The sequence below is a fragment of the Passer domesticus genome, chromosome Z (assembly GCF_036417665.1).
Source record: "Passer domesticus isolate bPasDom1 chromosome Z, bPasDom1.hap1, whole genome shotgun sequence".
NCBI lineage: Eukaryota > Metazoa > Chordata > Aves > Passeriformes > Passeridae > Passer > Passer domesticus.
In genome coordinates, this window is record NC_087512.1 from 43,181,131 (window position 1) to 43,194,609 (window position 13,479).

General features: G+C 39.2%; 1 long non-coding RNA gene across 2 annotated transcripts in view; it reads right to left on the reverse strand.

The window, feature by feature from the left end:
* The window catches only part of LOC135290913 (uncharacterized), a 20,668-nt gene continuing 7,189 nt past the window's right edge, over positions 1–13,479 (reverse strand). Inside the window, exons 3-6 of one of the 2 annotated variants that reach the window (XR_010353746.1) lie at positions 5,793–5,923; positions 4,482–4,645; positions 4,052–4,127; positions 3,273–3,942 (exon numbers count right to left, since the gene is read on the reverse strand). This is a non-coding gene — a long non-coding RNA (uncharacterized LOC135290913). Of the gene's footprint in view, positions 1,569–3,272; positions 3,943–4,051; positions 4,128–4,481; positions 4,646–5,792; positions 5,924–13,479 lie in introns of those variants that run through there. The other variant, XR_010353747.1, reaches the window with a different exon arrangement.

A 13,479-nucleotide genomic window follows, 5' to 3' on the forward strand; every position in this document is an offset into this window, starting at 1 on the left:
CAACCTGTAGGGCTGACTGGACAAATCCTACATAATTTATTGCCTCCTTTCTTCCATGCTGGCTTATTAGTCTACTGAGTAACAGAACAGCACTGCAAATACAATGCCTTTTTGAGTGTCTAATAACAGAAATAACAATCTTATACAATTAGAAATAATATTCTACTCAAAACATGGGATCTAGATTAGAAAGGTGCAGCACTCCTACCTATAGATAAGAGTATGCCTCACAAATGGGAAGGGGTTTGTGCAGGAGAAACGGGAGAATATTTGGCTCCACATGCTTTGCTCAATGTGCAGTTTCACACCACAGCCAGCTAAATGCAATGGGGATATTACTTCAAATGATCTCCTACTTCTTGTCCTCTCTCCAGCATTTTTCACTTGCTGTTGCTCATATCCCATTTTGCTCTCAGGAGCTGCAGAGCTGGCCAGTGAGCAGCTCAGACAGATGGTGGATTAGCCCCTGTGCTGGTTCAGTGAGCTGATCCCATGCTCCCTTCAGCAGAAAGATCACTGGATCTGCTGTACTTATGCCAGTGTTTGCACCAGAGCTGTAGTCATCTCTGTCTGTAGCTTGGACCCAGCATATGAAGCACCTCGTATTCCTGTGACTTGAATCTGTGGGGCTGACAATCAATCAGCTATTCCCAGCCCTGCTAAATTAAGTTAAACAATGACAGCTAATTTTGTAATTTAAAGTGACGGTATTGTCGTTACACCCAGTGCATATTTCTTTGAATGTTGCCCATCAGACTGCCCTACTTTCTGAAGGTTGTGAGGGTGCTGTAATGAAAGGGATGCAAATGTTTCATAACACCAGCAGAACTTCATAAAGGCACTGTTTCTGAAAATTACCAATCATCAGTCAGGGCCTGTTATTGCTAGCAGCACTTGGGGCTCACAGCCTGAGGTACACCACTGCTGCCTCTGCTCCTTTGCATGACTTGTTTGTCTCGTATCCTCCACTGACAGGTCAGATTGTAATCTCGGGTGGATTGTAAGCAGCACCATGTATCTGGAAATGTCTGCTGAGATACATGTTTATGTATGCTGTGTGCCCAAGATTAGTGCTTGGCCCAGCACCAGGAGTTAGGAAACCAGACCCTACCCAGCAGTTAAGAAACTTGCTTACATTTGTTGTGTACTATTTAAAACATAAGAACAAAGAGGAAAACACTCTGCACTGATCCTTGCTGATGTGGAAAGTCAGACTAAGACACCTATTTAAGTTTCACAATGTTGAGGAATATCTATTACTTCAGGATGACAGTCGTGCTGAGCTTGTTGTGCAATAGGGATTTACAAGAACTTCTGCAAACTTACCCTCTTAGGTACCAAACGAACTTAAGCCTCCCCATGTTTGCTACACAAAGTTCATTTTAGTGCTGAAATAGTTCATGGCACTCTTTGTCCCATACTTGCTTCACACCCTTCAGCAAGCAGCATGTCATGCAGACCTGGAGGCCGAACCCTGCTGACATGTACGGGATGGTCTTGCAGTCAAGAGCAGGGTCTTTTTCTGCAGGGTTTTTCCACATGTTTTTTCTTGTTTTTTTTTTTCTTTTCTAAAGGGAACAGAATAAAGCCAGTAAAGACTTTGAATTTCGAATTTAAAGAGTAGTAAAGGACTACTCTTTAAATGAGGCAAACACTTTAAAGCATCCCCTCTCTCCTGTCAGAGGTTCAGTGGAGTTCTGGAACTGAAATATGGTGGTCCCTGGTCTCTCCGAGGCAGTCAGTGAGGTCTAGGGAGCTGGCCTAGGTTCAGGCAGCTCTCAGTGCACTCACTGCAGCCTGGAGGAGCCACTGCCTTCAAATCACAGAGAGCAGTTGCAGACCCACACCCCCAGATTGCTCACCTCCCTGAAACGTGTTAAAAAGATAGAAGAGATGAACCCCAGCCTACTGGAGGGGGTTTGCTGGTAAGTAAACAGCAGATAGGGCAGCAGTGAGTGCAAGACAGATGCCCAGTTTTGAAAGGTGTCCAGGCAAAGCAACATTGAGCCCTTGTAAAATTAGGTGCTGAAGCTGGGCTCTTACTGCAACAATTAGTTGCTTACATAAGTGACCTGATTTTTCAAATGTGCTGAATATCCAACAGTTCCCATGGACTCCAATTAGGGCTGCTGGCTGCTCAGCAGTTTTGGAAATCAGACCATTTCTTTCGATGCCTTAATATGGGCTTGGGGATTCTGGCTCTAGCCACGCCAACTTACAAATTCTGGTCATACTATTTCTGCAGCAGAGGCAACCCCAATTACGCTGAGCAGAGCTAGAACTCATTCTAGAAAAGGAACATGACAGCACTTGGAAAATCTTTCTGGTCTGCTGACATGAAGAAATGAATTTGAAACTCCTGTGTTATTTATTGATAATCATCTGTAAGATAAAATAAGAATGCACATGTCCTTCATACTTCACTATTTGCCATTTTGCTTGGACTTTGAGAGAAGTTGCAGAACACCAGGAACTGATTTTGAAAAACTGTTAATTTAGTATACATTCTGCTTGCCCATCCCAAAACACAATGTACTTCACCACAGGGAAAGACTTGGACTTCTTTTCATAACAAAGAAAAGAAAACAGCAATAAATAAAAGAACTAGGAGGCAACGGTCAGTGTTGAAACTTGTTCTCAGGTTGTTCTGCAAGACTTCCTTCAGTCTACCCCCTCCTTCTATCCCTTCACAGGGAGAAATGCTTGGGGTGACAGTTAGCAATGGGCTTCAGAAACATTCTGACAACAATGAAAATTTTGCATTTCCCTTCAAATTCCATCCAATCGAATGGAAGCTCTTGTTAGCCAGAAATAACACTTAACAGTTGTCCAACAGTCAGAAGTGACAGTCCAATAGTCAGCAGTGAAAGTGTACAGTGCAACCTGAGTTTGCTCAGGTTCCTTGTAGCACTGGTATGAATGAGACAAGCTCTGTTAGAGATATTCATAACTCTGTACCTTAAGCAAGCTCTTTCTAAATGCCTTCTGACAGCCCAGTCACTCTGAAATCTCTTTCACCACTGTCTGTTTAATGTGCCCCCATGCTAATCTCGAAATGTGAAAACAAGGTTGAGAGCCAACACAGGTTGTCTGAGCAGTGACGAAAAGGTGCTTTTCTTAGGTGTTCAGCTTAAGCTTCTGTATTTGCCTCCCCAAAACAGGCATGCTTGGCAAGTTGGTGTCAAATGAATTACTAATACTGGCTTTCAGCAAATTTTCTGTAAGTTTTTATACTGATTTATTCTCCTGGCAAGCATTTTCTAAGTTCTGAAAACATATTTAGATATTATCACTAACTTACGTAACACTTACAGAAAGCATGGCAAGTAGTATGGAAAGGGAACTAATTTTCATTTGTATAGCTGATAGAATCATGTAATTATATGTTTGCCCATGGCCTGTTTGCATGCTGATTCCTGTCCCCATAATGCTAATGTAATTATATAAAGTCTTCACCATGAGTCACATAGGAAACTTCAAAGACAATGAAGTTCATTCATTTGTACACTATGTATTTCCCAAATTTAAACAGGAAAGTTATCATCACAGCATCCCCCGAGGGGTCAGCCCAAGTGATAACAGTTCCCTTCCCTTTCCCTTGTAAGTATTGCTCAGAGTATTAAGTAACTTTCTCATGGACATTCCAGAAAGGGTAATGTGTAATCTATGACTTCACATAAGACAAAGAAATCCCTGCTCATCTCCCATAATGGATCTCCACTGAATAAAGACAGTTCATTCTTAAATATATTTACTTTAACATAACAGGGGCATTTCATAGCCTGTGACAGCAATTTCATGTAAGTGTCCATTTATTCAGGAGAGCTTTTGCTGCAGTACTGGAGGCAATGGTGCTTGTAACACCATTTCTCTTTCTCTTCTGTTTTTGCTCCACCCTAAATGCCTAAACACTGATTGCCCATCTTCTGGAAGGTGCTTCTTCTAAATAAAGAGAAGAAGAAATATTAGTCTGGGGCTGGCTAGTGTATGGCTGTGTCCTTTGAGAAAATCCTGGCATCCATTTTTAAGATCCAGTGGTTGAAGGACATACCATAGAAAAACTATCTGTATGGAGATCTGTCCAGGAGCTCCATTGCTAGAGTTTCAAATTAATCTCTGCCTGAACACTTTGGAAAAAAAAAGGAAAGAATTTTGTTATTGTGCCAAGTGAATATTACAAGAGAATTAATTTATTTTTCTCCTTTCTGTCCCATCAGAGTTGTATTTAGGATTTGATTTGTCATTCCTCATTCCTGACAGGAAGGGAAGTTTTCATTTGTTAGTCATAAGAAGAATAGAGAATGCTGGACTTCACAAGATATCAAAAAATTTGATTGCAAATACAGAAGGTTCTATCAATGCTGCACAAATATTTGTAAGTTATCAGTGATGTGATTTTCTCAGATGGGTGTCAAACTTTAGAGACTGAGCCACTGATTCTTGAATTTAAAAGGCACCTTCACTTCCTGGACTACCCTTACCTCTTTCTCATCTGTATGCCTCAACCCTGAATTCCACTGCAGTTTTGTAGGTTCAAAGCAAGCCACAGCTGGTGAGAATTTTCAGCAAGCAGGTAATAGACAGTCATTGTAGCTAGGTAAGGACTATGTCTGTGTATAAGAAAGATCTTAACTTGACTGGGGACCTGGAAAAACATATCAATTAAAAAATTATTATTTCTCCAACTCCTGCATAGATCACATTCAATAGGCATACTAATGAAATGTAATTCCAGTTACTATTCAGAAATAACAAGGTCAGCCAAACTCATCCCAATAAAATCTTTCAGTCAAACTTTTGCTATGTATTTTCTCTATGGATTATATATCTGTTATATTAAAGCCCACCTTAATACTGTTCTTCTAAAAGACAACAATGTTAAGCATTCAGGATTTAGGAAATCCTGGCAATTAAGGCTCCCTGTGCAACCTTAATTCAACCTCTGTGGCACATATGTATTGTCATCATGTATGGTGAGACAGTCACATAGTGGTTTCTTCTTACAAGACCTCTGTCTCTTTCAATTACTTAGGAAGGACAGTGCCCTGTAGGTTTTTAATATTTAATTCTTTCCTCATGCAGTACACTGTTGCCTAATGTGTTATTTATTTAACACTATTCAAACACTATTTTTTCACTCTGAAAAAAATCACATAAAATTTCCTCAAGGGCTTTTCTTGTGGTGCTTACCAAAACAGTGCTGCACACAATGATACACAAATGTTAATGATCATTTCACAGGCTAAGAAGTGAGGTAGAGACATTAAAACCTGGTAAGCAATTTTGAATGTCTGCAAATTTTTCAATAATTATTTAGCATTATATTTTCAAAGCTCATCTTCCACTAACTGCAGCTGTGAGCATTCAGAATTTCTGCAGCACAGTCTTACAGCCTTCAAGTCAGAAGATCAAGAAATATGAGGGGAAAAAAAAAATGGCCGGGTCTGGGAAGTCACTTAGCTGTTGCTTAGTTAGGGCTTCCTTCTGGAACAATCCAGGTTTACAAAACTGGTCTGAACCAACCATAAATTGAATTCCTAATCATGAAGATTCCAGTCTGGACTTTAGAAAAGTTGTGTCAAAACTGGAATGTGTCCATTAATGACTTTGTTTTGATAGACTGGAGTTTTGTGACAAAAACGTTGTGTGGGAAAATTCCCAAACAGCTCCCTTTTTACTAAGGACACACCAAGAAACCAAATTAAGGTTGTTCCAACATTCATTTCTGGTATTTCTTAGCTTTTTAAGTGCTTTAGAGTGTATCCATAATAATAATAATATAAATAATTTACCAGTGTGTGTGGTCACTCTGGATCCATATCAGTGAATGCAGATGTGTTCATATTGACAACTGCACGTAGACACAGATGTGCTGGGATATGGGACTGCTTTAACTGTCAGAATTATCACTTTCATTTGTGTACTGCAATTAAGCAAGACAAAAACAGTATATAAACCAAAGATAATCTGCTGCTTCTGACATGTTTTATAAGTAATGGCAGACATGTCACTTAGGAATATGATTTAGAGGTGGACTTGGCTGTGCTGGGTTAATAATTGCATTCAGTGATCTGAAAGGTATTTCCCAACTTAAATAATTCTATGTTTCCATGAAGGTGACTCAAGCATTCGTTTACACTGTAGAATCAGGTTGTTAGCAATTTTCACAGCTATGAACAACTATATACAGAAAATAAATAGATTTTCAAAATATTGCTGTATTCATTGTTGTTGTATTATTTATTTCTCTAGATAGGTTTCTAATTCATTCAGGAAGGATACTTCAGGGGAGGGTTACGAGATGGGGAGGACTTTGCAATGGGAATAGGCTATACTTTTACGCTAGATGTTATACAGAAAGAATTTTAATAAAACCACCAATTGTATTACATCAGTGCATCCTCTTAAATCCCGCTGAGATTTTCCTAAAGAGAGCTAAGCCATTTGCTTCAAACATCTTATCTATTTCTGTCACTACACAAATCCCCTAAATATTTCAGTCACTGCAAGGCCAACTGAAATGGTAAATTACCTCGTATACTAAAGGGAAAATGTTGAATAGCACTAGGTTTGGATCCTGCTGAAAATGAGGCTGCTGGGATTGAAGACAACTGCAGGAAAATCAGAATTATAAGCAGTATCGTCCCTGTCCAACTACTACACAAGTGCCTATTGGTAACATTCCTTTATACTTCTCCTTGCTTTTATTTTGTCTGATGAGACATTGCTATTTTTCTAAGCGCATGTTGAAAGGGAACGGACAAAGGATGGCCTCACCTATTATTCTTTGCAATGGAACTGTTTGCAGACAGGTCATCAGAGGCTATTGCAGCTTTGGAAAAGCTGACAATAATACAATAAAAGCATTTCTGAAACCTAAGGCTGCCTCTGCTGTACTTTTCCTTCTTTATTTTACAGTGTCAAATGCTTTTCTTAGTGCCCTCTAGCTAATTTTGGAAGCAGGGATTTTTATTAGATGGATGGTTTTAACCTGAGAATAAAGCTAGCAACACCAGGGCACAAACCCAAGTGACTCAGATAAGGTTCAAATTCACTTACAAACTTATTCATAAAATGCTACAATGAAGGACAAATCCAAAGAACAATTAGCTTCTGCCACTACATGAATTATCTTTCTAACAAAACCACCAGAGCGTTAACTGTAATCCCGGGAACTGACAATTCATAATGATGACATCAGCCTACAAAGGGAAAGCAGAAAGAAATGCATGGAAAGTATTATTATCCTCCATTATTCTCTAGGATTATTATTTGTGGTTTGTGGTACTGTCTCACTTGGGACACAGCCTTTCAATTGTAAGTTTTGACACTGGATTTTTTTTTTAAGATGTCCTTATCAGGAAAAGACATAAGGATTCTATTTTCAGCAAAGATCCTGAGTTTTGAGGCTTTTCCACACCCTTTAGAGATGAGTCTGAAGTTCAAAGGCAAGTCAGGAAGTAAATTACATCTTCAGTAATAGGGAGCAAACCCCAGAACACATGCCTGTAATTCTCATGTACTATTAAACCACCAATATTATTAAATGGAGCAGGGATAACTGAGCCCAGAATTTTGATTGATCCTTCAAAATTTGACCTTATTTACACTAGTAAACAACCTGCTGGCAACTCTAGTGTAAAATGAGCTCTACTCTCAAATCACGGAGGAGACCTTCAGGAAAGAGCTAGTCATACACTTTGCTGTATGCCAGCAGATATACCTCACCAGTACAACCCCATCCCAAGGCCATGGAGGAGGTCCCAGGTTTTGGACTCTGCCTCAATACCATACTATTTCTGGCATGGACATTTTTTGTCCCTGACCACCTTCCAAGACAACAGCAAGTCACAGTGGCACATTAGACATATGGCATCTGTGTGGAGATGCCAGAGATCTCGCTCTTCTGCATTAAAGAACTCCTGCTCTCCTTCTCATTACTCTAGCCTGCTCCTTTCCTCACTAGTGCTGGCCTCTGCACTGGCTTGCTCCTCTGTAACTTAGGAAATCTGTCATCTTCATGTTAGATGCCAGAAACATCTCCTTCTGTCCCAAACAGCCCCCCAACAACCTGAGTTGCTGCACTGCCCCTCCAGGAGACAAATGCATGCCTTAGGGCTGCTCTGCTTGGTCTTGTAACAAAACTGCTCACTGTTTGCCAGGGACTGGCCTTAAGATCTTGGAGTGCTTCCATCCTGCTGTCAATCCCACCCCCTGTCCCCACAACCACCCCTGTCTTTGTTTTCACTGATGTCTAGTACTTTAAAGCATTAAGTCTGCCTGGGTATGTATCAGATGTCAAGTGGGATGACAGTGTAGCAATGCTGTCACAAAGGAAAATTAACAGCATATTTCTATTTTGGCAGAAACCAGTTGTTCATGTGGGACTGGAATCTCATTGAGTTGTGGCTCATGCCACTTGTACCTTAAGAGCAAGCAGCACAGACAAGATGCCTGGTGGAACACGCATGCCTGCTTAGCATCTAGATTTGAAAATACAGCTATGGGTGCACTAGAAGAAATACATGTTTTCCTGAAAACTAACCATGGTGTTTGGATTCAGAAAATTCCCTGCTGGGCTTTTAAAAATAGGCTGTCATATTTACATGCCTCCAAGAAGTAACTTCAAAAAATTAAAAATAGTTCTTTCTTGTATGATGATGACACAATGATACCAGCTTTCTTTTCCTGTTCTGAATTGAAACTCATGTCTACAGAGAAGTGGAATGGAATCTTCATCTCTCTCTTTTTTTTTTTTTTTAACTTTCTTGAAGACTGACACCAAAATGTATTTATATGGGTTGAGCACGTTTTTTAACTTGAAAGAGGTCAGAGGGGTGAAGTCCCAGTTCCCTCTGACTTCACTGTGGAAAGAGGCCACAGCATATTTCTGCTAAATGTCTCTACTTTTCTTGGGAAATTTCTTTCTTTTTCTTCTTGAAACAATTTATGACATTTTCTGGAAATCAAGGGCAACAGCAGCATGTTCAAACCAACCTAAAAAGCCAACAGATTCACACAGATGTTGGGACAAAAGCTTTTCAGTTCATTATTTTGAAACAAAGTCAGAGAGAGAGGTCGAATGCCACACTTGGTTTTGTTTGGTTTGTAATTATTCGAAACAGTGGCAGGCTCTCCTGAAGTGGGACCTGAGTAGAAAATGAGGATGAGGAAAGACTGTAATTTCCATATGATCTCTGTGCACCTGCATACGTGCACACGCAAGCTGCATTTACAGTTGTGTGGCTCCAACTGCAGTGTCCCAGGCAGAGCACCCAAGGACTGTCCCTGATCTGTGCAGGTCAAGAGAAGTGAAGAGGAAGGTTTGATGATGCAATGTGAATACACTCTCCCAGCAGGTGGGGGTTGCCCAGTGAACTCCGTTCTCCTTCTGGCACAGCTGGAATCTTCAGCCTTCCTGCCATGGGACTTTTTGTAAATGCTGTAGTCCAGCCCCAAGCCTGGAAGGCAATGCTAGAACTATCATAAAAGGCAAAAGTATTGTTGCAGTTACTGCTCAAAGCTAATTCAATCTGCTATTGAAAACACTGGTGTTTGTTTGAAAGAAAAAACTCACTGTACCTGTATGTAAAGAGATAACTGAAGTCAGCTATAAAAGAAAGACTAGCTGACCGGGGAAGCATTTGCTGAATTCTCCCAACTACAGTATACTGTTTTCTTCCATTTGATACCTTAATTGCATCCACAATTCTTTGGACACAAAAGGTTAATGCAAGAACGCTATATCCCCTGCTGTGCAGGCTGTTAGTTCCATCTCTTCATCTAACCTTCCAAGTACAAACCAGTTCTTAGATATGGAAGAAATGCAGAAAGGTCTGATTAATACTTGAAGCTGTTCTCTAGCTTCTGTTCTCTTGTCAGAGGCTGTAGCAGCAATGATCACATCAGTGCCAGCCTTCCTGCATCACACTTTGCACAATCAAAATCCCCAAAGATTTGGTGTAATCCACAAAAATCCTGGAAGACTGTATTTGAATCACTGATTTCTGATGTTGCCTTTGGCCTTTAAAACTTCAGTACCTGGGTTTATTTTTCATAAGATCACTATGAGTTAATACAACTGTTCTCTCAGTATAGATGTGCAAACATTGGAACCAAAAGTCATCCTGAATAGTTTTCATTCTAGTGCCACCTTTCTAGTGAAAGATTTCAAACCACTTTGCTAAGCACTAATGAAGACTCACAGCACTCCTTGGAGCTTAATAGGATTCACTCTTACCTTTTCTGATCCTTCCTTTCCTCATGAAGCAGATGAGACACTGTAGTTACAAGCAGTTTGGCCAGCTTTTGCAGCCCAGAACAGTGGAATGTTGTCTATGAAGAAACATCGCCCAAAATGGCAATAGAGACCTATGCTCCAGATACCACAGCTCACACTGACTTGTCCATGAATTAATTTTAACTTATTCCTGATAGCAACCACTTGCACGCAGGTTGTAAACTAGACTTATAAAACTAGACATTACTCCATTTCAGTTTATCCCTGCTTGGTTTCTCTCCACTTCTAAATAAAGCCTGTGATGTTATTTTTAAACACCAAGTAATGTGTTTCAAGTATTCTATCACAGCTTTAAAATGGCTGTTTACTATTTGATGTGACTAATTAATCTAAAAAAAAAAAAGAGAGCAAAACTGATCAGCAATATCAGAAAGTATTGAAAGCAAGCCTCTCATTCTATTCACATGGAGCCATTTTTTAGGACACTTCTTAGGTCCTTAGGAAAAGTAATAAAGCAGATTTGACAGACTAGAAATAAACAATTGCAGTTAAGAACTTTAAAATGAAACTCAAGTAAAAGTCCAGCACAAGAAAAAATTAGGCTAACGTATAGTAGCAGAGCATCCCCCAACACAAATAATAATGTACATTGACTCTATGATTGCAGAAGACTGATCAAATACTTCATTGTTACTACACTATACTATACTACACTATACTATAACTCTATACTGTATTATACTACTAAGAAAATCCCTTCGCCCTTGCCACACAGTCCAATACACACACGTGGATCCAATTGGTCAATGAATCAAAATACCAGTGTCCAATTAAAAACCCACCTTTTGGTACACAATCTCCATAACATATTCCACATGTGCACAACAACAGGTGCAGAGATTAAGATAAGAATTGTTTATCATTCCCTTCTCTGAGCTTTCTTACAGCCTTCTCAGGAAAATCCTGGGAGAGAATTAATTCTCTCTCTGTTCAGAAAATATGTGATTACCATACTATCATCGAGGCCACGTGACTAAACTTAAGACATTGCACAGAGATTACATTTTTTCCCACTAGCAGAAATACCTGTCTGGATCACTCCTGATGGGAGAATCTAGTTTGTACATTACAAACTAGTTAGATGTAGCAGCTTAGACAGGAGACAGAAATTCTGCAGCAGGAAATTAGCCAGTTAATTAGGTATTTGTCAACAGGAAAAAAGCTACAGGCACAGATGGATTCCCAACTGAGATTTTTAAGCTTTTGGAAGTAATATCATCTTCTAAGCTGTTTAGAATCTTCAATGATGTTTTTGAAGTCAAGGGCAGTTAAAACTGAATGAATCTGATGGAAATAAGGTCACCTTTAATGAAGATAAACCAGTGAGCCTGTTGCCATTTGCCAAGTTACTTCAATATAAAAAATACCTACAGATAATTTGGCAAACAGACTGGAAAACTGCATAAAGCACTTGATTGGCAGAGATCATCTTAGTTTAAGTTCTGGCAGGTGGATAACATCTGGCAGCTTATGGATTGAGTTGTTAAAGGAATGAAAGTGACATAAATGCTGTAAAAGTTTTTGTTACAGTCTACAAGGATAATTATTATAAGCATGATAGATAATGGAGAAAGAGCAGATCTAAACAGCTGGACAGCAGTAAGATAAGGCTAACCGTTTTGCATGAAGGAAGAGCTGTACACTTTGGAAAGAACATGTAAGCAACATTGACCTCTCCCTTTCACCTCTGATTTTCAATCTATTAGAAAAGGACAAGTGCAGCAGATCCAGAGAGCGATAAATAAAGAAACAGCAATAACTGGCTAACCCAGATTAATGGATTACTGCACCAATGCAGGCGTAACAGGTGTGTTATATTAACGTTTTGAAAAATCTACCGACAAATATCTACTGATAGCTGACTGATAACTGGTTAACACTGAAGAATAAGCAAGCTGCCTTTTTTAGAGTACTGGCAAAGGACACAAGTGTGTCCATAACCCTAACACCTGACATGGCTGAACGGCTCCAAATTGTTTTGGGCTGATGTTATCCAAGATACAAAACTGTACTAGTGACTAACTTATTGACTACCTGGCAAGTACATCCTTGCTGCATGCAGCCAGTGTTGTCTCCATGATCGTATTTTTCTCATATGCCCAAGTATTTTTAAGTGGCAAAAATAAGTGCAGAATTGGTGAAAGAAAATGCCAAACACTTGCTAAGATACCAATGAGTTTTTGATTACCTTGCTTTAAGAAACAAGAGAATCCACCCCATGGGATTTTCAAGATGTCCCCAGAATCTGTTAGAGGGAGAGAGGTGGGCTGAGATACCAATTGAACTCATACCAGACTAAATACAAATAGTGCAGCCCTGCTATTCTGGTAGAGAAAGTCCTTAAATATTTTACACTGGACAAACAGTATTAACTGGCATTTTCAGAGGAGCCAAATGAACTAAAGTGTCCAGATCCCATTACATTTTCTGCCTAACTCCATTAGGCTCTAAAAACTTCATCATTTTATACAGAGACATAAAAGTTACTCTGTTTTCCCAATTTCATTTAAAATCACGTTGCATTTCCATTGAAATTCTCCTCATAGTTAAGAACTTTGCTGAAAGTCATGCATTAAGAATTTAATTTTCACCAAGATTTAAAGTTAAAACACAAACACATTAGTTGCACTTTAGTCCTTTCCTAAAGAAAAGTACTATCACTGATATAATGAAGATATCCAGAATTTTTCATTAAGAAAATGGGAAGAAAAACCTTAGAGTAAAATATTTTACTTTTTTTTTAAGGTTATGGCTAGAGGGGTTGTTTTTGTGTTGGTCTTCATATTAAAAAAACAAAACAAAACAAAAACCCACAAACAAACAGAAAACCAGGAAAAAAAAAAACCCACACAAAAAACTCAACCAAACAATATCTTGAGGACCAAGAATAATGACACAAATATAGAATCCAAATTGCAATAAAAATTCTTCCTTTTTACTTTAGCCCCAGGGTCCAGAAACCTCCTGAACAACTCCCAGTTCCCAAACAACAATATGCCTTCTTTTTTTCATAAATGGGAAAAGGCAGGACTCTAAAGCACAAGAGAATTAACTAAGGGAAGGTTGGATTTTGAGATATCACAAAAGCATTTATATAAAATTAATTTTAAAATGCTGTTATTTCAAACCTCAGAGAAAGGGTAGAGTTTGCAGACCACATGCAGAGGCAAAGAGGTGAT